The 19757-nt window shown below is 48.0% G+C and overlaps 1 protein-coding gene across 2 annotated transcripts in view; it reads right to left on the minus strand.

Moving 5' to 3' along the window:
* ASIC1 (acid sensing ion channel subunit 1) overlaps window positions 1-19757 on the minus strand; it is a 211956-nt gene that overhangs the window by 145861 nt on the left and 46338 nt on the right. The window lies entirely within an intron of this gene.

Raw genomic sequence — 19757 nt, forward strand, 5'->3', positions numbered from 1 at the left:
TATCTACTTGCACTTTGAGGTGCTTTCGAACTGCTAGGTGGGCAGGAGCTGGGACCGAGCCACGGGAGCTCACCCCGTCGTGGGGATTCGAACCGCTAACCCTCTGATCGGCAAGCCCTAGGTTCTGTGGTTTAGACCACAGCGCCACCTGCATCCCTCCTTCCAACTCTACAGTTCTGTAAATACTTATAGACAGCAATCCCACCTTACAAGGGTTCCAAGAAGAAGAGTGGGGCACAACAGGTGCCAAAACCTGTCCCTTGATGGTTCAAGCAGTCTTCCCCTGAAGCTGTTGTGTAATGGGAACACCCTACCCTTCCCCTGCCCCACACGGCCATCACCATCACTAATACAGCTATTTGGTTTCGAGTCAGTTCCAACACTTCAGCCTAGAGGTTCCCATTTAGATAGCTGCACGAAGGCGCTGGGCCCAGTCAGGCCAAGGGAATCCTCTGGGGAAAGGACACCAGGCAAACAGAACCGTTTATTCTCAGATTCAATTGCCCTGGATCGATTTCATTAACCCATCCTTTCATCATCCCTTGCATGGATCACCAACCCTAGCAATCTCAGACAAATTGGCCCAATTAGCACAATAGGGCTAGGCTCATTAGTGCTCATACTAATGCCAGGCACAACTCATAAACTGTCGAGGCTGTTGCTCCTTTCTCCCGATGCCCTCCGCTTGCAGTCGAACTCCTTTCTAAAGTTTCCACCACCGTAAAAAGGATGAGATGTGCACATGTGCTTCCAGACGATTCGACCCATCTTGCCTCATTCAACTTGAACGTGAGCCAGGCAAGAGGAGAGTTGCGCTCTTGCACAACTGGCGACCATTTCCCTGGACGCTAATAATAATAATAATAATAATAATAATAATAATAATAATAATAATAAAATTTTATTTATACCTCGCCCTCCCCAGCCAAGACCGGGCTCAGGGCGGCTAACAACCAATAATAAAAACAAGTTGATTAAAATACAATTTAAAAGATTAAGATACAACATTAAAACATTAGGATGCAGCCTCTTCACAGGAGGAGAAAGGAAAAAGAAAGAGGGGGAGGGAATCAAATTGATTCTAAGCCAAAGGCCAGGTGAAACAACTCTGTCTTACAGGCCCTGCGGAAAGAAATCAGATCCCGCAGGGCCCTAGTCTCATGAGACAGAGCGTTCAACCAGGCCGGAGCCAGTGTTGAGAATGCCCTGGCTCTGGTTGAGGCTAATCTAACTTCCTTAGGGCCCGGGACCTCTAGGGTGTTGCTATTTATGGACCTTAAGGTCCTCCGTGGGGCATACCAGGAGAGGCGGTCCCGTAGGTACGAGGGTCCTAGGCCGTGAAGGGCCTTAAAGGTCAAAACCAGCACCTTAAATCTGACCCTGTACTCCACCGGGAGCCAGTGCAGCTGGAAAAGCACTGGGTGAATATGCTCCCATGGCAGGGACCGCGTGAGGAGCCTCGCTGCAGCATTCTGCACCCTCTGGAGTTTCTGGGACAGCTTCAAGGGCAGCCCCGCGTAGAGCGAATTACAGTAGTCAAGCCTGGAGGTGATCACCACATGGATCACTGTGGCCAGGTCGGGGCGGGAAAGGGAAGAGACCAACTGCTTGATGCGGCGAAGGTGGAAAAATGTCATCTTGGCTGTTGCTGTAACCTGCGCCTCCATGGAGAGGGAGGCATCAAGGATTACACCCAAACACTTAACAGAAGGCAATGGCACTAATTGGCATTGCCATGCAGAACTGAGTGGCGGATTGTGACCTATGTTATCCTGATACCACCCCAACCCCCAAAAGCTTGGACTGCGTAGCTTTCTAAGGTGAAACGCTAAGCATTGCACTTGCTTGGATGCTGAAGAATGAAGGACAGGAGACAACTATGACGTACCAGTTCCAAGGCATTTGTTGAAGCAGCGTGTCTCTGACTAGCAGTCTTAGGTGGCCAATAGCAGGAGAGCAGGCTGCTGAATTCATATCCTGCTTCTAGGCATCCTGTAGGCAACTGGTTGGTTACTGAGCGAAAACAGATGATGGACCTTTGGCCTGATCCTACAGGGTTCTCCTTAAAGGTAAAGGGACCCCTGACCATTACGTCCAGTCGTGGACGGCTCTGGGGTTGTGGCGCTCATCTCACTTTATTGGAAGGGAGCCGGCATACTGCTTCCGGGTCATGTGGCCAGCATGACTAAGCTGCTTCTGGCAAACCAGAGCAGCGCACGGAAACACCGTTTACCTTCCTGCCAGAGCGGTACCTATTTATCTACTTGCACTTTGAGGTGCTTTGAGCTGGGACCAAGGAACGGGAGCTCACCCCACTGTGGGGATTCGAACCGCCGACCTTCTGATCGGCAAGTTCTAGGCTCTGTGGTGTATCCCACAGCGCCACCCTCCTTACAGATGTTTAAATATCCTTTACCCTTGGCAGAAAAAGAGCAAAATTAGCTTTTGCATTTCGTCGGCGTGCACACGGCAGATTTGGAAAAACACTTCTACAATTTTCAAACGTAGCTCCTCGACTGCTTCTCTGCCGTGGCATATCTCTGCAGAATCTCAGGGCCAAAGAACACAATGAGGGCCACTCATCTTGCATGTGGTTGCTTTTAGAACTAGAAAAAGACAGTGGGAGAGGCTGTGGCGGCAAGAGCATTATGGGACTAGGTCCCGGAAGACCAGGGTTCGAATCCCCACTCAGTTATGAAGTGCACTGGGTGATCTTGGGCCAGCCACTCTTTCTCAGCTTAACCTACCTCACTGGGTTGCTGTGAGCATGAACTTAGAAGAGGGCAAGTAATATATGCTACACTGAGCTCCTTGGGAGAAATGCAAGCTATAAACATCTGAAGGCTGCACTCCTGCTACAAGGGGCAGATTCTGAAGCCTTCCTTCCGTCAGAACTCTGGGTTTCCATATGCCCTCAATCCCCACTCAAGCTTTATTATTATTATTATTAAATTTGTATGCTGCTTTCCCACAAAAAAATGGGCCCACAGCTGTTCACAGCACACAAACAGTAATGCAAGACTACGTATCATTGCATCGTTGCTGTGAGCAGCCTAGTACCAATTTGTTTCAAAACGCATTACATCAATCCCAATAAACATTTCAATAATGCTAGCATTATAAATTCATTACCAAACAAGCCATATAAGAAATTAAAACACAGAATCAATTGATGCTATTCATCACAAGCCAGAATCAGATACCCATCAAAGTATGGTTGCTTCACAATAAGAAGCCTTAGATCAGCAGCAGCCTCATGGAAATAAATCAGCCTAGTAATATGAGAAAGTCTTGGTGTGACCATCATCTCCACACAGCACATTCATGCCACTTACCCGTGGCAATTGTGCTGCCCATCGGAACGCATAGACACGTAGAATCGTAGAGTTGGATCATCTAGTCCAGGCATGGCCAAACTTGGTCCTCCAGCTGTTTTGGGACTACAATTCCCATCATCCCTGACCACTGGTCCTGTTAGCTAGGGATGGTGGGAGTCGTAGTCCCAAAACAGCTGGAGGGCCAAGTTTGGCTGTGCCTGATCTAGTCCAACCCCTGCAATGCAGGAATAAGCAGCTGTCCCTTCCCATAATGGGAAGGAAGATTAAAGCAAAAGATCAGAACTTGTTTATGTATGCCACAACCGCCGCAAGAACCCTACTGGCCCAAAAATGGAAAACACAAGATATACCAACCATCCAGGAGTGGCAGGTGAAGACGACAGATTTCGCAGAACTTGCCAAATTGACAGGGAGGATCCGGGACCAAGAAGACCAGAGATACAAGAATAATTGGAGTAAATGTATTAAATACTTAAAGGAGAACTGTAAAAACGTAAAAACACTAGCAGGACTGGAATAATACCTTCAATGTAAAACAGTAGTGATATAAGAATAATGTACGCGATAAGAATGTGATAAATATACCAATTGCAGGGGGGGAGGGAAGTCAAGACACGGCAGAGTCAAAGGGAAAATATGGTTATAATAAGGATTGTTGGAAAAAGAATATTTAAAGAAAATAATATAAATCTACTTGGGGGGGAAAAAGGAATATGCCGCTGTCCCACACAGGGATCGAACCTGCAACCTTGGCGTTGTCAGTACCGCACTCTAACCAACTGAGCTAACACAAACCAGATCTTCACACGCAGCCCAACGAGGAATTTTTGCTTCTCCCTGGCAACCTCAGAAACCAGAAGTTGGAAAAAAAAGGGGAAGGGAGAAAAGAATATCAAATGAGTTGGAGAAGCAAAGAGGGGTGCAAGGAGGAGTCTTTTGCTTCTGTTGTTTCTGAAAGCAAGAGAACCGATTTAGGCGCTTGCCTGGGGAGCTAGCCATCAATGCCTCTTGGAAGCGGGAATGAAAAGAGTTCAGGCAGGAGGTTGGAAACCTGGACTCCGCAATTTCTCTTTCTGACTTTCACTTCCCTGGTGGGCAGCTGGCAGGTAACTTTCCCCTCCTCCCCTCCAACCCCATCGAACAGCTCTATGCTCAAATCCTTTTCTTTATTTTTATTTTTATTATTTACTTTTTCTTTTTTAAGCTCTCCACCTTGGCGCTTTATCCACTCATCCCCAGGGTGGCTGCAGCACCGCAGAGCTCCGTCTTGGGTTACCTTCAGCAAAACAGTCAGGAGTCCGGCTCATGCATAATGAAGGAGCCTGAAAGCGAGAGCCATTGATCGGACCTGGTAAGGGAACTGTCAGCATGAGGGAGAAGGGGAGACGGGCATGGCGGGGGTGGAGAAGGGGAAGGGGGGGACGGTTAGAGGAGAGAAGGAGAAAGAAAAGGGAGCAACGGGGCAGTAGGGCCTGAGCCAAGGATTGCCAGCCCCCACAAGCAGCTTGCAGCCCCCACCCTCAAGACATCTGTAGGATGGCTTCACATACCCAAACCCTCCAAGTGTCCCCATTTTCCATGGACAGCCCTGGATTTACAGAGGCCTGCTGTCCTGCTTTTGCCTAGGGATGTCCTGATTTTCATCGGAGAAAAGTTGGAGGGAGTCATGCGACCCCACCGAGCCAAGGAGATAACTACACAACATTTAGAAGACATCCAAAGGCAGCCCTGCAGAGGGAAGATATTTTTTTTTATGTTCAATTATGTTTTTATATGCTTTGGAAGCTGCCCAGCATGGCTGGGCAGCCCAGTGAGATAGGCGGGATATAAATAGTATAATAATAATAATAATAATAATAATAATAATAATAATACAGTGGTACCTCGGGTTACAGACGCTTCAGGTTACATACGCTTCAAGTTACAGACTCCGCTAACCCAGAAACAGTACCTTGGGTTAAGAACTTTGCTTCAGGATGAGAACAGAAATCGTGCTCCGGCGGCATGGCGGCAGCAGGAGGCCCCATTAGTTACAGTGGTACCTCAGGTTAAGAACAGTTTCAGGTTAAGAACGGACCTCCAGAACGAATTAAGTACTTAACCCGAGGGACCACTGTAAATAGTATAATAATAATAATAATAATAATAATAATAATAATAATAATAATACAGTGGTACCTTGGATTACAGATGCTTCAGGTTACAGATGCTTCAGGTTACAGACTCCGCTAACCCAGAAATAGTGCCTCGGGTTAAGAACTTTGCTTCAGGATGAGAACAGAAATCGTGCTCCGGTGGCATAGCGGCAGCGGGAGGCCCCATTAGTTAAAGTGGTACCTCAGGTTAAGGACAGTTTCAGGTTAAGAACGGACCTCCAGAACAAATTAAGTTCTTAACCCGAGGTACCACTGTAATGGAATAGGATGTCCCTACTTTCATTGGAGAAATGTTGGGGGGGTATGATTTAGCAGGCTGTCTGGATCCTGCCGGAAAGATCTTCACACAACTAACGCTCTTCCCTGCATGGTGGCTGGTCCCATCCATAGATTCATTATCCATTTTGTACACGTACACGTACACACACACACACACACACACCAGTGGCTCATGTATCTGAGCATCGTGTCTACCAACAGAGACTTGCCAGATATTTTGGCGTGGTCTATATGCACAGCAACTATAAAGCTCCATCACCTGTTGTCAACCCAGAGCTTTCCAAGGTAGCCTCAGGTTACCTTTTGACTGTTGTGGACATGACTGGATGAAAAGAGGGGGGGGAACCACTTTTTGGTATCCCCTCCCTCCCAGGATTTTGATAAAGTTCACCCATGCAGAGCGAGGGCAACTGGTTCTCCTAAAGACTGTGGGTTGTCTATGCAACTAGTGAGGGAAGCATCGTCCTCATTGTCAGTTGGCTTTGTTTGCCCTCAGTGACATTCTCCAATCTGATTGGTTCCTAATGCCAACACATTCATCTCCTGTTCACTGATTGGCTGGGACCACTTTAAGAACCGGAACGAAGCCTGAACTATAACAAAATGGCGGCAAAGCAGCAACTGAGATGGGGAACTGCGGCAGCAAACAGGCATGGATAAAAGGTGAAAAGTGGTGTGCCATGCTGGAAATACTTCAAGACCCTCCCCAAAAGCTCTATTGTTACCCTGAAAATGGAAATGGTTGAACCTTCAGGTTTAATTGTGGATTAAACCATTCTGCTCCACATATTGACATGTGCAGAAATGATGCAGATGAAAATCTTCCTATCACTTTATGTGCTTCCCAAGACACCTGAAATTTACTTATTTCTCCCAGGACATTTGCTTCCCCTGCAAAATTTATGTACAGAGCAAAACCAGTACAAAACCGCCAAACCTAGCAACTGCATTTATGCCGAATCCTTGCATTTATACATTTCCATTATAATGCAACACAGTCATTTTCTCTTCCCCCTACCCCCCCCCCAGTTAGACTTACTATGCCTTAAACACAGGCAAAAGAAAACAAAAATAAAATACCTAAAAATAAAGGGGAAAACCAGCGAGTGAAACTTTGGCCAGCTGTTGAATTTCAGCCATTCCGTTAGGGGAAGAGGAGCACTGCTAGGGGAAAAAGTTGGCAACATTCCCACAACTTCCTAGCTCTCCTGCCGGCTGTCATACCCTCATTGTCCCATTTTCCAGCCCAGGGTGCCTTACTCCTCTTTTGACCAGTGGCCCATGCCCGTTCAGTAACAGGCGGGGGGCAAACTGGTGAATGTTGTGAGAGCACCAGGCTGACGTTTACTCCCGGCCTGCTCTCCAGGGGCACTTCCCCCCTCCGCTTGCGTTTGGAGAGTCATTAATCTGCAACTGAAAACGGCTGAGACGTCAGATAGCATCAGGAAAGAACTTCATCTCTCGCAGCCAAGACACAAAGATCTCTGAAGAGTAACTACTGTCCAGCCAGGGGTTGGGGAGGGAAGAGGCAGGAGGGGGAGGCAGAGCAGACCCCTGGACATCAGTCAGTGCGAGTGAAGCTCACCACATGCTTCCCTGCTCGTGCGAGAATGATGGCACTCCTTCCTTGCCACTGCTTCCTGTCATTGATATCACCTCCTACCCTGGCCTGGAAAATGGGGCCAGAATCGAAGTGTGCTGCCGCCGGCCAGTGGCAGTAGCGGAGGAAGGGGTTGCGGGGGTGGTCTGCCCCGGGTGTCATCAATGGGGGGGGGGTTTGATAAAATGAGTTTAAAAATAAAGTACAGTGGTACTTTGGGATGCGAACGGGATCTGTTCCGGAACCCCGTTCGCATCCCGAACGGAACGTAAGATGCGTCTGTGTGTGTCGCATCTTGCCACTTCCGCGCATACGCGTGAGGTCATTTTGACCATCTGCGCAAGCGCAAGCAGCGAAACCCGGAAGTAACACGCTCCGTTACTTCCGGGTCACCGCGGAGCGCAACCCAAAAGCGCTGAACCCGAAGCTCCCGAGGTATGGCTGTACAGTCATACCTCATGTTATGTTTGCTTCATGATACGTTTTTTCAGGTTGTGTCCGGCGGCAACCCAGAAGTACCGGAAAGGGTTACTTCTGGGTTTCGCCTCTCATGCATGTGCAGAAGCGCTAAATCGCGCTTTGCGCATGTGCACCAGCACAAAATTGCACCGCGCACCTATGCAGATACGGCGCTTCAGGTTGCGGGCGTTTCATGTTGCGAACGGGCCTCCAGAATGGATCCCGTTCGCAACCAGTCATACCACTGTAAAAAATTGGGCTCACGAAACTTTTAGGAGTGACGTGGTGGCTTAGGCGCCTGCAGGTTCTGTGCTACCTGAAATGGCAGTGTGGGACTTGCGTCTGCCTACTGCCCCTCCCTCAACTGCCCTACAGCTGGGGGGGAGACAACGGAGAGGTTCCAAGTGTCAGGGAGGCTCACCCCGCCCCCATGAGCGGATTGCCCCACCCCTCAGGTGGATCGCCTGGCCCATGGGTGCAGGACACGCCCCCGTACCATACACCCGAGCGGCAAGCTACGCTGCTGGCCGGTGGGAATCACTAGTTCACAACCACACCATGCATTTAAAGCAAATAGCTTCCCTTCAAAGAATCCTGAGAGTTACAGTTTAAGGAAAAGGTAAAGGACCCCTGGACGGTCAAGTCCAGTCAAAGGCAACTATGGGGTTGCGGCGCTCATCTCCCTTTTCAGGCCGAGGGAGCCGGCGTTTGTCAACAGACAGCTTTCCAGGTCATATGGCCAGCATTGCTTAATCGCTACTGACACACAAAGAAACCAGAGCGCACAGAAATGCTGTCTACCTTCCCGCCGCAGTGGTACCTATTTATCTACTTGCAGCAGTATGCTTTTGAACTGCCAGATTGGCAGAAGCTGGGACAGAGCGACAGGAGCTCACCCCGTCATGTGGATTCGAACCGCTGACCTTCTGATCGGTGAGCCCAAGAGGCTTGGTGGTTTAGACCACAGAGCCACCCGCGTCCCCTGGGAGCTACAGTTTGCCCTTCACTGAGCTATAATTCCCAGCATCCTTTAGGATTCTTTAGAGCAGAGGTTTCCAAACTTAGGTGGCCTCGCTTTCAGGAAAAGAAAAAACAACAATTCAGTGCCCACCTGGAAATCTACCTTCTTTAGGGTGAAGGTGTCGGGACAGTGGAGTAGCCCACCTGCCGTTGGAGGGTGCTATCGCCGTCTTGCAATGGTGCCCAACCTAGCAATAAGCGTCATTACACAATGGAAGAAACATATATGAATGGTTTTTCAATTTTTTCTTCTCTTCTTTTTTATGCTGCCACTGCTGCCTTATTTTTATTCAACGCCCCCCAATTGCACCCAAGGCTACTAGCGCCCCCCCCCCCCGGATTGTTCCAGCGCCCCCCAGGGGGTGTTGTCACCACTTTGGGAAACACTGCTTTAGAGGGAAGCCAGGTGCGTTGACTGCATGGTGTGGATGTGTTGACATTTTGCGCCCTTAACAATTTTGCGTCTGGGGCAACCGCCCCATGGCTCCTCTGCCTGCTACGCCACTGCTCACTAGATCCTACCAAGTTGGATAATTTATTGTGAGGATCTAATTTCCCAGTTTGGAACGAGGAGCAAGTCCAAGTCTTTCTGGGTGATGGGGGTTATCTGGATAACACACACACACACACGTACGCACACACACACACACACACACACACACACACACACACCATCTCCCCAATCTCTTCAGTATTCAGGCCTGCTTTTGTGAGAGAAAACAGCTTTTGTCATCTTAGTGGAAGATCTGTGCTAGGAGTTGGATGAGGCGATGGTGCTAAGAGAAGTGTGCATCCCTATTAGTTCCACTCGATCTCTCATCAGCTTTCAATACCATTGATCATAGTATCTTTCTTGGAAGTTTCCATGTTGCAACACTAAATTAGTCCAACCAGTGCCAAGCCACAGACTCTTCTTCCCTCTTACCTGCTGGAACTGATAGACTGAGCTATCCAAAACAAAGCAGCATAACTGCATGATGCATTTAAACAAATAGCTTCCCCTCAAAGAATTCTGAGAGCTACAGTTTAACGTAAAGGTAAAGGACCCCTGGATTGTTAAGTCTACTCAAAGGCAACTATGGGGTGCGGCGCTCATCTTGCTTTTCAGGCCAAAGGGAGCCGGTGTTTGTCCACAGACAGCTTTCCGGGTCATGCGGCCAGCATGACTAAACCGCTTCCAGTGCAATGGGACACTGTGACGAAAGCCAGAGCACATGGAAACGCCCTTTACCTTCCCACCACAGTGGTGCCTATTTATCTACTTGCACTGGTGTGCTTTTGAACTGCTAGGTTGGCAGGAGCTGGGACAGAGCAATGGGAGCTCACTCTGTTGCAGGGATTCGAACCGCCGACCTTCTGATTGGCAAGCCCAAGAGGCTCAGTGGTTTAGACCACAGCTCCACCCGCATAATAATAATAATAATAATAATAATAATAATAATAATACAGCAGAGCACCCTTTTGCTTCTCCTGAATCCAGCTCAGCTCAGCAATGGCTCCTCTTCAGCTGCCTCAGGGCTGTGAGAAGAGGGCTCAGCTCAGCATCCAGAGATGGCTGATGTGAATGGCAGTCTCAGCCAGGAGAAAACAGACAGTGTCTGGGCTAGAGATCTAACAGAGGCCTTTGTTCCAGCAAGTCTCATTGTAACAATGCCGATGCAATATTTATGAAGTACCTAACCAAGGCTGTGCTAGGTGCTGAACTGAACACAGAAGTCAAGTGGTCCCTGCCCAGGAGACAGGACAGAGGTGACCGTAGAGATAAGGACTTGGTAATGGAGAAGCAAAGATGGAGCAGATAGAGGAAAGGGTTGCCCAGAGCTGTTTGTATTAATTATGCACCACGGAAAATTGTGCCAAGAAAAGGCTGAATTCTGCAGCCTGTATGAATTATACAGATTGGCCAAATAAATAAAAAAAACAAACTGGCTACTTTTGCATAACATATTCTGCTTCTGATCGTGCTTGTGGGTGGCCGAAGAGTTATGCATGGCGCTACAGACGTTTCTCCTTGAAGTCCTTCTGAACTTCCCCTTCCATTTTGAGCAGCCTCGACAGAACTACCAAGAAGGCTCCCTCTGCTGATCTTAACACTCAGGAGGGTCTGTAGGAAAGGAGATGGTCTTCCAGAAGGCCAGTCTTCCTAGGTGACACCCATTAGGCCAGCTATAGAAATATGTTGTTGTTGTTTCGTCGTTTAGTAGTGTCTGACTCTTCGTGACCCTGTGGACCAGAGCACGCCAGGCACTCCTGTCTTCCACTGCCTCCCGCAGTTCAGTCGAACTCATGCTGGTAGCTTCGCGAACACTATCCAACCATCTCATCCTCTGTCGTCCCCTTCTCCTTGTGCCCTCCATCTTTCCCAACATCAGGGTCTTTTCCAGGGAGTCTTCTCTTCTCATGAGGTGGCCAAAGTATTGGAGCCTTAGCTTCAGGATCTGTCCTTCCAGTGAGCACTCAGGGCTGATTTCCTTCAGAATGGAGAGGTTTGATCTTCTTGCAGTCCCTGGGACTCTCAAGAGTCTCCTCCAGCACCATAATTCAAAAGCATCAATTCTTCGGCGATCAGCCTTCTTTATAGTCCAGCTTTCACTTCCATACATCACTACTGGGAAAACCATAGCTTTTACTATACGGACCTTTGTTGGCAAGGTGATGTCTCTACTTTTTTACTTCTTTTTTTTTAATAGTAATATACTGAAAAAAAATATACTGAAAAAATATATATTTTTAATAGAAGTATACACACCCCTTATCCTTGGCGGGATCAGCAGGTCAGATCAGTCTTGTACAAGTCAAACCTTGAAGAATGGTACATTAACCATATCTCTTCAAAACTCCTAAGAAAGCAGCAGGCTTCGTATCAGTATCTGAAGATCTGGAGGAGATAACGTCACAGCTCAGGGTCTGCGATATCTGACTCTGGCTTAGGGCCCCAGAAAAACCACAAGTGGTGCACAGCCGAGATATTGCAGTATCTGTGCCAGCTATTATAGCCGTACTGGACTGAATACCCCAGACAGAGCAGCTGCCTGGCACTTGGTACTATGGGACAGTGTGGTGAGGACATCAGACTGAATGCTGCTGTATTAAGGCCTGCGGTTCACAGTACAGATGGTGCTGTCTCTGCAGGGCTAGGGCACTGGCAGCGACACATGGATGCAACTAATAAAAGCATGAATGGCGTGCTCTCGATGTGGAGCTCTGCGACTGTCTCTGCGTCGTTTTATCGCTTGCGAACCACACTGCTGGCTGCACAAAGTTATGGTGAAGTTTCTTGCTCCCCAGGTGGCCAGAGATGCTGTTGCCTTATCATGGGTCTGTGCATACGGTAAGAAAATAATAGGGTCTGCTAGACTGGATTAAAGGTCTGTCTCTTCAGTGGCCCTCTAGGTGTGCATGGGAAGTTCTTAAGAACAACATGAAGGCAACTCCTTTCAGTTGCCTATACAGAGTACTGCATTTTCAGAGGTGGGCTTCCTTTGGACATGGGGGGTCCAATTAGCTATCACAGCTAAGAGTCCCCAATTGGCCTATTCAAAAGGAAGTTGCCCAATCCTTTAGGAAAGAAAAGGACAACCATCTGTGCCAGAGGTCATCGCTTTATTGTGTGGTAGAAGATACCATAAAAACAAACCCTCCAAGTGTCCCTATTTTCCAGGGACGGTCTCGGATTTACAGAAACCATCCTGGTTTCTGATTTGATCCCAGAATGTCCCGCTTTTCCTTAGGATGTCCCTATATTCATCAGAAAAATGTTGCATGGAGTTATGCAACCCCCCTGAGCCAAGGAGATAAGTAACTACAGTGGTACCTCGGGTTACAGACGCTTCAGGTTACGGACGTTTCAGCTTACAGACTCCGCTAACCCAGAAATAGTACCTCGGGTTAAGAACTTTGCTTCAGGATGAGAACAGAAATCGTGTGGTGGCGCGGCAGCAGCAGGAGGCCCCATTAGCTAAAGTGGTGCTTCAGGTTAAGAACAGTTTCAGGTTAAGAACGGACCTCTGGAACGAATTAAGTTCTTAACCTGAGGTACCAATGTACAGTCAAACCTTGGCTCCCGAATGCCTCCGTTTTAGAAAGTTTCGGCTCCCAAAAGCCAAAAACCTGGAAGTAAGTGTTCCAGTTTTTGAATTTTTTGGGAAGCCGAACCTCCGACGTGGCTTCCATTTGAGTGCAGGAAGCTCCTGCAACCAATTGGAAGCCGCGCATTGGTTGTCGAACATTTTGGAAGTCGAATGGGCTTCCAGAGTGGATTACGTCTGACAACCAAAGTTTGACTGTATACTACCTTTAGAAGACATCCGAAGGCAGCCCTGTATAGGGAAGTTTTTAAATGTTTAATGCTTTGTATTTATATACATTGGAAGCTGTGGGACGCGGGTGGCACTGTGGGTAAAACCTCAGTGCCTAGGGCTTGCCGATCACATGGTCGGCGGTTCGAATCCCCGCGGCGGGGTGAGTTCCCGTCTTTCGGTCCCAGTTCCTGCCCACCTAGCAGTTCGAAAGCACCCTTAAGTGCAAGTAGATAAATAGGTACCGCTTTACAGCGGGAAGGTAAACGGCGTTTCCGTGTGCTGCGCTAGTGCTGGCTCGCCAGAGCAGCTTCGTCACGCTGGCCACGTGACCCGGAAGTGTCTCCGGACAGTGCTGGCCCCCGGCCTCTTAAGTGAGATGGGCGCACAACCCTAGAGTCGGACACGACTGGCCCGTACGGGCAGGGGTACCTTTACATTGGAAGCCACCTAGAGTAGCTGGGTGGCAACCCAGTAAGATGGGCAGGGTATAAATAAAATAATAATAATAATAATAATAATAATAATAATAATAATAATAATAATAGGATGTCCCTATTTTCTTTGGAGAAATGTTGGGTATGAGAGATTGATCTAGAGGCTGCAGCTAGTGCAGAACACAACAGCTTGGCTGCTTACGGCGGGGGGGGGGGGTTCAAACTACCTTGTTTGCATGCTTCCAATCTGCTACAAGGCCAGATTCACATCTCTGCTGCTAACATATAAGGCCCTATGGAGCTCGGGATGAGGTTAGTTCTCCTTCAGGGAGAGTGCAAACCCATCCAGGGCATGCAACCAAGCAACTTCCCAGATGCAGTCTTAAGATTCCAGAGTCTCTTTCGTCTCCTTGTTTGAAGTACTTGTTGGCCACTCGCAAAGCCATTGATTAGGTCCATACAATTTTGCAGTCCTTAGACAGGCAGGAACCAACGTGGGGGGGGGAGGCTAATGACCCCCTAGGGGGCACCATTAAGTAGGGCAGGTTGCAAGTTGTACAGACCTGCCATATCAGCTCCCCTGGCTGCCATGACGATGCCTTTCCCGTCTCTAGCCAGTGTGGTGTAGTGGTTAAGAGCGGTAGTCTCGTAATCTGGGGAACCGGGTTTGCTTCCCCGCCCCTTCACATGCACCTGCTGGGTGACCTTGGGCTAGTCACACTTCTCTGAAGTCTCTCAGCCCCACTCACCTCACAGAGTGTTTGTTGTGGGGGAGGAAGGGAAAGGAGAATGTTAGCCGCTTTGAGACTCCTTAGGGTAGTGATAAAGCGGGAGATCAAATCTAAAATCTAAACTCCTCCTCTCTCCTGCTGAAAGTGACAGGCAAGGCAAGATGATGGCACGCCGATGCACACATGCAAGGGCTGAACTTCAGAGCCCTGCGCCAGGACGCCATTAGCATATGGCATCAGCTCCATCTCCCACTTGAGACCCTTGTGCACCTGCTAGGGCCCTTCCCCTGGGAGCACGGCAGAAAAAAGGGGACCGTTAGATGTTGTTGTTTTAAGCCAGAGTCCTGTTGCCACAGCAACCACTCTCAGAACAGGGGAAGGGCCGTAGCTCCGTGGCAGAGCATCTGCTTTGCATGCAGAAGGTCGCTGGTTCAATCCCCGACATCTCCAAGCAGGGCTGAGAAAAACTCTTCTCTGTCTCAAATCCTGCAGAGCCGCTGCCAGCCTATATAAAGGTAAAGGTAAAGGGACCCCTGACCATTAGGTCCAGTCGTGCCCGACTCTGGGGTTGCGGCGCTCATCTCGCTTTATTGGCCGAGGGAGCCGGCGTACAGCTTCTGGGTCATGTGGCCAGCATGACTAAGCCGCTTCTGGCGAACCAGAGCAGCGCACGGAAACGCCGTTTACCTTCCCGCCGGAGCGGTACCTATTTATCTACTTGCACTTTGACGTGCTTTTGAACTGCTAGGTTGGCAGGAGCAGGGACCGAGCAACAGGAGCTCACCCCGTCGCGGGGATTCGAACCGCAGACCTTCTGCTCTGCAAGTTCTAGGCTCTGTGGTTTAACCCACAGCGCCACCCGCGTCAATTTTGCCAGCCTATATAGACAGTACTAAACCAAATTGGACCGGTGATCTGACTCAGTAGAACCCCCATGTTCCAGATTCCTGGCTAGATGCAGAGGAGCTTTCCAGCTGCCTTTGGTCACCAAGGCTTGCCTGAGACCCCACTTGCCAAAATGGGGCTGGGGATAGCCCAACGGCTTCTTTCCGTGTTCAGAATAAAGGTAAAGGTAAAGGGACCCCTGACCATTAGGTCCAGTCGTGACCGACCCTGGGGTTGCGGCACTCATCTCGCTTTATTGGCCGAGGGAGCCGGCATACAGCTTCCAGGTCATGTGGCCAGCATGACTAAGCTACTTCTGGTGAACCAGAGCAGCGCACGGAAACACCGTTTACATTCCCACCAGAGTGGTACCTATTTATCTACTTGCACTTTGACGTGCTTTCGAACTGCTAGGTTGGCAGAAGATGGAACTGAACAACGGGGATTCGAACCGCCAACCTTCTGACCGGCATGTCCTAGGCTCTGTGGTTTAACCCACAGCGCCACCCGCGTCCCGTGTTCAGAATACTGGGCTATAATAAAAGATGGCATCTGCTTCCCAGATGGGGGAAAAGAGCAGCGAGGCAGAATCCCCATCAAGTTTTCACAGCCCACGTTCTAACCTCAGGGTACTTTCCAACATGCTGAGTCTGCTGAAGTCATGATGTCAACAACACACAGCAAAATGGAAGCTAATGCGAAGGTGGGGACAGCAAGGTTGCGATGGCTAGCAGCGCAGGTCGGCCACTGTTGACATCTGCCAGGACAGCATTCCACAGGGTGCGGGCCACTACCAAGAAGGCCCTCTGCCCAGTTTCTTATAGCTTCACATCTCACAGTGAGGGAACTGCCAGATGGCCCTCGGAGCTGGACCTCCATGTCTAATAATAATAAAAATAATAATAAAAATTTTTTATTTATACCCTGCCCTACCTGGCCAGGGCCGGGCTCAGGGCGGCTAATACCAAATATGAATTACAATACAATGTAATAGAAAAAAAACTAGTTAAAGTGGTACCTCAGGTTACACACGCTTCAGGTTACATACACTTCAGGTTACAGACTCTGCTAACCCGGAAATATTACCTTGGGTAAAGAACTTTGCTTCAGGATGAGAACAGAAATCGTGCAGCGGCGGCGCGGCGGCAGCAGGAGGCCCCATTAGCTGAAGTGGTGCTTCAGGTTAAGAACAGTTTCAGGTTAAGAACAGACCTCCGGAACGAATTAAGTTCTTAACCCGAGGTACCATTGTAATTAAAATATGGCTTAAAATACGGTTTAAAATACGGCTTAAGATACAGCTTAAAATGCAGCTTCATTTTAGTAGTAGCCCATAAATCAAGACCATAAAGGGAGGAAACATCAGATATTCACCTGAGCCAGCTGTCCATGCTGGTCCTACATGGGCCAGCATAAAAGCCAAGGGAAAATTTATATACCAAATCCCACATAAGGGGTCAGAGTGAGTCTATGCCGAAGGCTGAATAATGTGGGTGGAGATGTTCCTTCAGGTTTATAGGGCCGAGGCTGTTTAGGGCTTTAAAGGTCAGCAAGAAACACTTTGAAATGTGTCCTGGAAATGTTCACCGGTCGTAACACTACACAGGCTTTCACCCTGTTGCACTATGCAGGTGAGCATATCAGATTTCCCGGACTATTATTATTTATAATAATAAATAGTGTGTGTGTGTGTGTGTGTGTGTACCTGCAAAAAAGCTGGCGAAATGCCAGAAGGGAACTTACATAACGTGGTGGGTTGTGGCTCGGATCCTGATAGTGCTATTAGTGCTGTGCAATGCGAGCATCATTAGAAATTGCAACTCCTCCGCTGCAGCCTCTTCTCTCTCCCGGTGCTATTTTAAACACCAGAACAATTACACACACCCCACTTGTGGGGTCGGGAGGCTATGTGAAAGCTGAATGGGTCAAATGTAGCATTTATACTGTGCTGGTTAGGATGTGAGGACATACCTCAGCACACACCTCCCTCCTTCATTTCTTTGGAAGTCTCTGAAATAACCGAAAAAAGCCGAGGGAAGGGATATAAACAAAACTGCAGGCAGATTTACAGCAGTTCGCAGTACTGAGCAACAGGATCCCTGTTAGCTCAATGCAGCCAGCAGCTGGAAGGGGCAGCCGTCGGCCTTTGCAGAGAAAGGAACATGCTGCCTGTTTCCTCTTAAGAGCAAGAGCAGACCCTGCAAGTACGTTTCAGCTTACAGACTCCACTAACCCAGAAATAGTACCTCGGGTTAAGAACTTTGCTTCAGGATGAGAACAGAAATTGCGCAGCGGTGGCGCGGTGGCATCAGGAGGCCCCATTAGCTAAAGTGGTACCTCAGGTTAAGAACAGTTTCAGGTTAAGAATGGACCTCCAGAACGAATTAATTTCTTAACCCGAGGTACCACTGCATCCCTATTTTCCAGGGACATTCCTGGATTTACAGAAGCCGTCCTGGTTTTTTATTTGATCTCGGAATGTCCCGCTTTTCCTTTGGATGTCCCTATTTTCATCGGAGAAATGTTGGAGGGTATGGAGTTATGCGACCCCTGAGCCAAGGAGATAACTATACAGTGGTACCTCGGGTTACAGGCGCTTCAGGTTACAGATGCTTCAGGTTACAGACTCCGCTAACCCAGAAATAGTACCTCAGGTTAAGAACTTTGCTTCAGGATGAGAACAGAAATTGCATGGTGGCAGCAGGAGGCCCCATTAGCTAAAGTGGTACCTCAGGTTAAGAACAGTTTCAGGTTGAGAACGGACCTCCAGAACGAATTAAGTTCTTAACCCAAGGTACCACTGTACAACATTTAGAAGACATCTGAAGGCAGCCTTGTATGGGAAAGATTTTTTTAAATGTTTAATGTTTTTATATATGCTGGAAGCCACACAGAGTGGCTGGGACAAGCCAGTCAGCTGGGCAGGATATAATAATAATAATAATAATAATAATAATAATAATAATAATACCGTATTGGCCTGAATATAAGCCGCACCCGAATATAAGCCACACCTTTAAAATTCAAGGGGGGAAAAAGACAATAGCTGAATATAAGCCGCTCCCTTAAAATTCCACAGGCACTCACACCTGTTCCCTTTTACCGTATTGTCTTTTTCAGCAACGATATCGTAAAAGCCAATTTTTGTAAGGTTGCTAATTTAAGCCGCACTTTAACTTTTCACGGTCGGAATTTGGAAAAAAAGTGAGGCTTATATTCAGGCTAGTACGGGAACCGGGTGGAAGGGACCATGTCCAGAGTGGGGGCTGCTGGGGGGGGGGAGTACCAGACCAGGGTTTGTCGTGAGGTCAATAGTGAGGGGAGGGCGGGGGGGGGGGAGAATATGGATGGCGGCTTGCAAGAAGTTTTGTAAGGAGGACTATGTGAAATATTGCAGAGAAAAGTATGAAGAGAACTATTAGTGAAGGACTATTAAAAGTAGTAGTGAAATTAATGAAATGCAGATTAAGTGATAAAGATTGAAAAATCTTCAGATGTGGTTGATGGAAGTCCGAAACACTGAATAAGATGAGAAAATATGTTGTATGTTGGGTTTTTTGGGGGGGGGAAATTTCTTGTAAAAATTAATAAAAGTATATTTTAAAAAAAGAATATGGATGGTAGCATGTATTTACTGACATATTTAATTGCAACATTCCATGTATAAGATGACCCACAATTTTAAAAATTTTGGGGGAAATCTTGTCTTATACACGGAAAAATATGGTAGTAATAATAATAAGGAGGAGGAGGAGGAGGAATAGGGCGTCCTGATTTTCATTGGAGAAATGTTGGAGGGTATGGCATCTGAGTGCCATAAGGCATCTTGAAGTCTCATTGCATGGGAAAAAAAACCTCACTCCAGTTTTTATTCTGATTCTTTGAGAGTGGCTCACCTTTTGCTCTGAAGGCGGAGACTCTCAGTCTCTCAGGAGCTCAGGGAGCCCCAAGAACATCTACCAGCAAAAGTGGCCTTTAGATTGGTCTCAACTAGGGCCAGGGCCTTTTCAGTACTGGCCCCGACTTGGTGGAACGCTCTGTCACAAGAGACTAGGGCCCTGCGGGACTTGACATCTTTCCGCAGGGCCTGCAAGACAGAGCTGTTCCGCCTGGCCTTTGGTTTGGACTCAGTCTGACCCTTATGTTTTCCCTCCCCTTATGGTTTTGATCTATGGGCTACTATTAAAACGAGGCTGCATTTTAAATTATATCTTAACCTGTATTTTAAATTGGTTTATTTATTTATTTTAATTTTGGTTGTAATTTTACTGGTGTTAGCCGCCCTGAGCCCGGCTCTGGCCGGGGTATAAATAAATTATTATTATTATTATTATTATTATTATTATTATTATTATTATTTAAAAAAGTGGGTCTTCCTTGTCTCTGCACCTCAGAGTGGAAGGGGGCTCCTTCCCAGCTCTTGTTCTGAATCTATCACGACGCAGGATTTCCAAGAGCTTCCATCTACAAATCCTGGTTGCAATCCTGAGCTGTTCTTATCTGCTTTGTTGTCTAAATACGGCTTTAAGGATATTGCAGCATGGTTCTCAATGG

This window comes from Podarcis filfolensis (assembly GCF_964270895.1).
Source record: "Podarcis filfolensis genome assembly, chromosome: 2".
Classification (NCBI taxonomy): Eukaryota; Metazoa; Chordata; class Lepidosauria; order Squamata; family Lacertidae; genus Podarcis; species Podarcis filfolensis.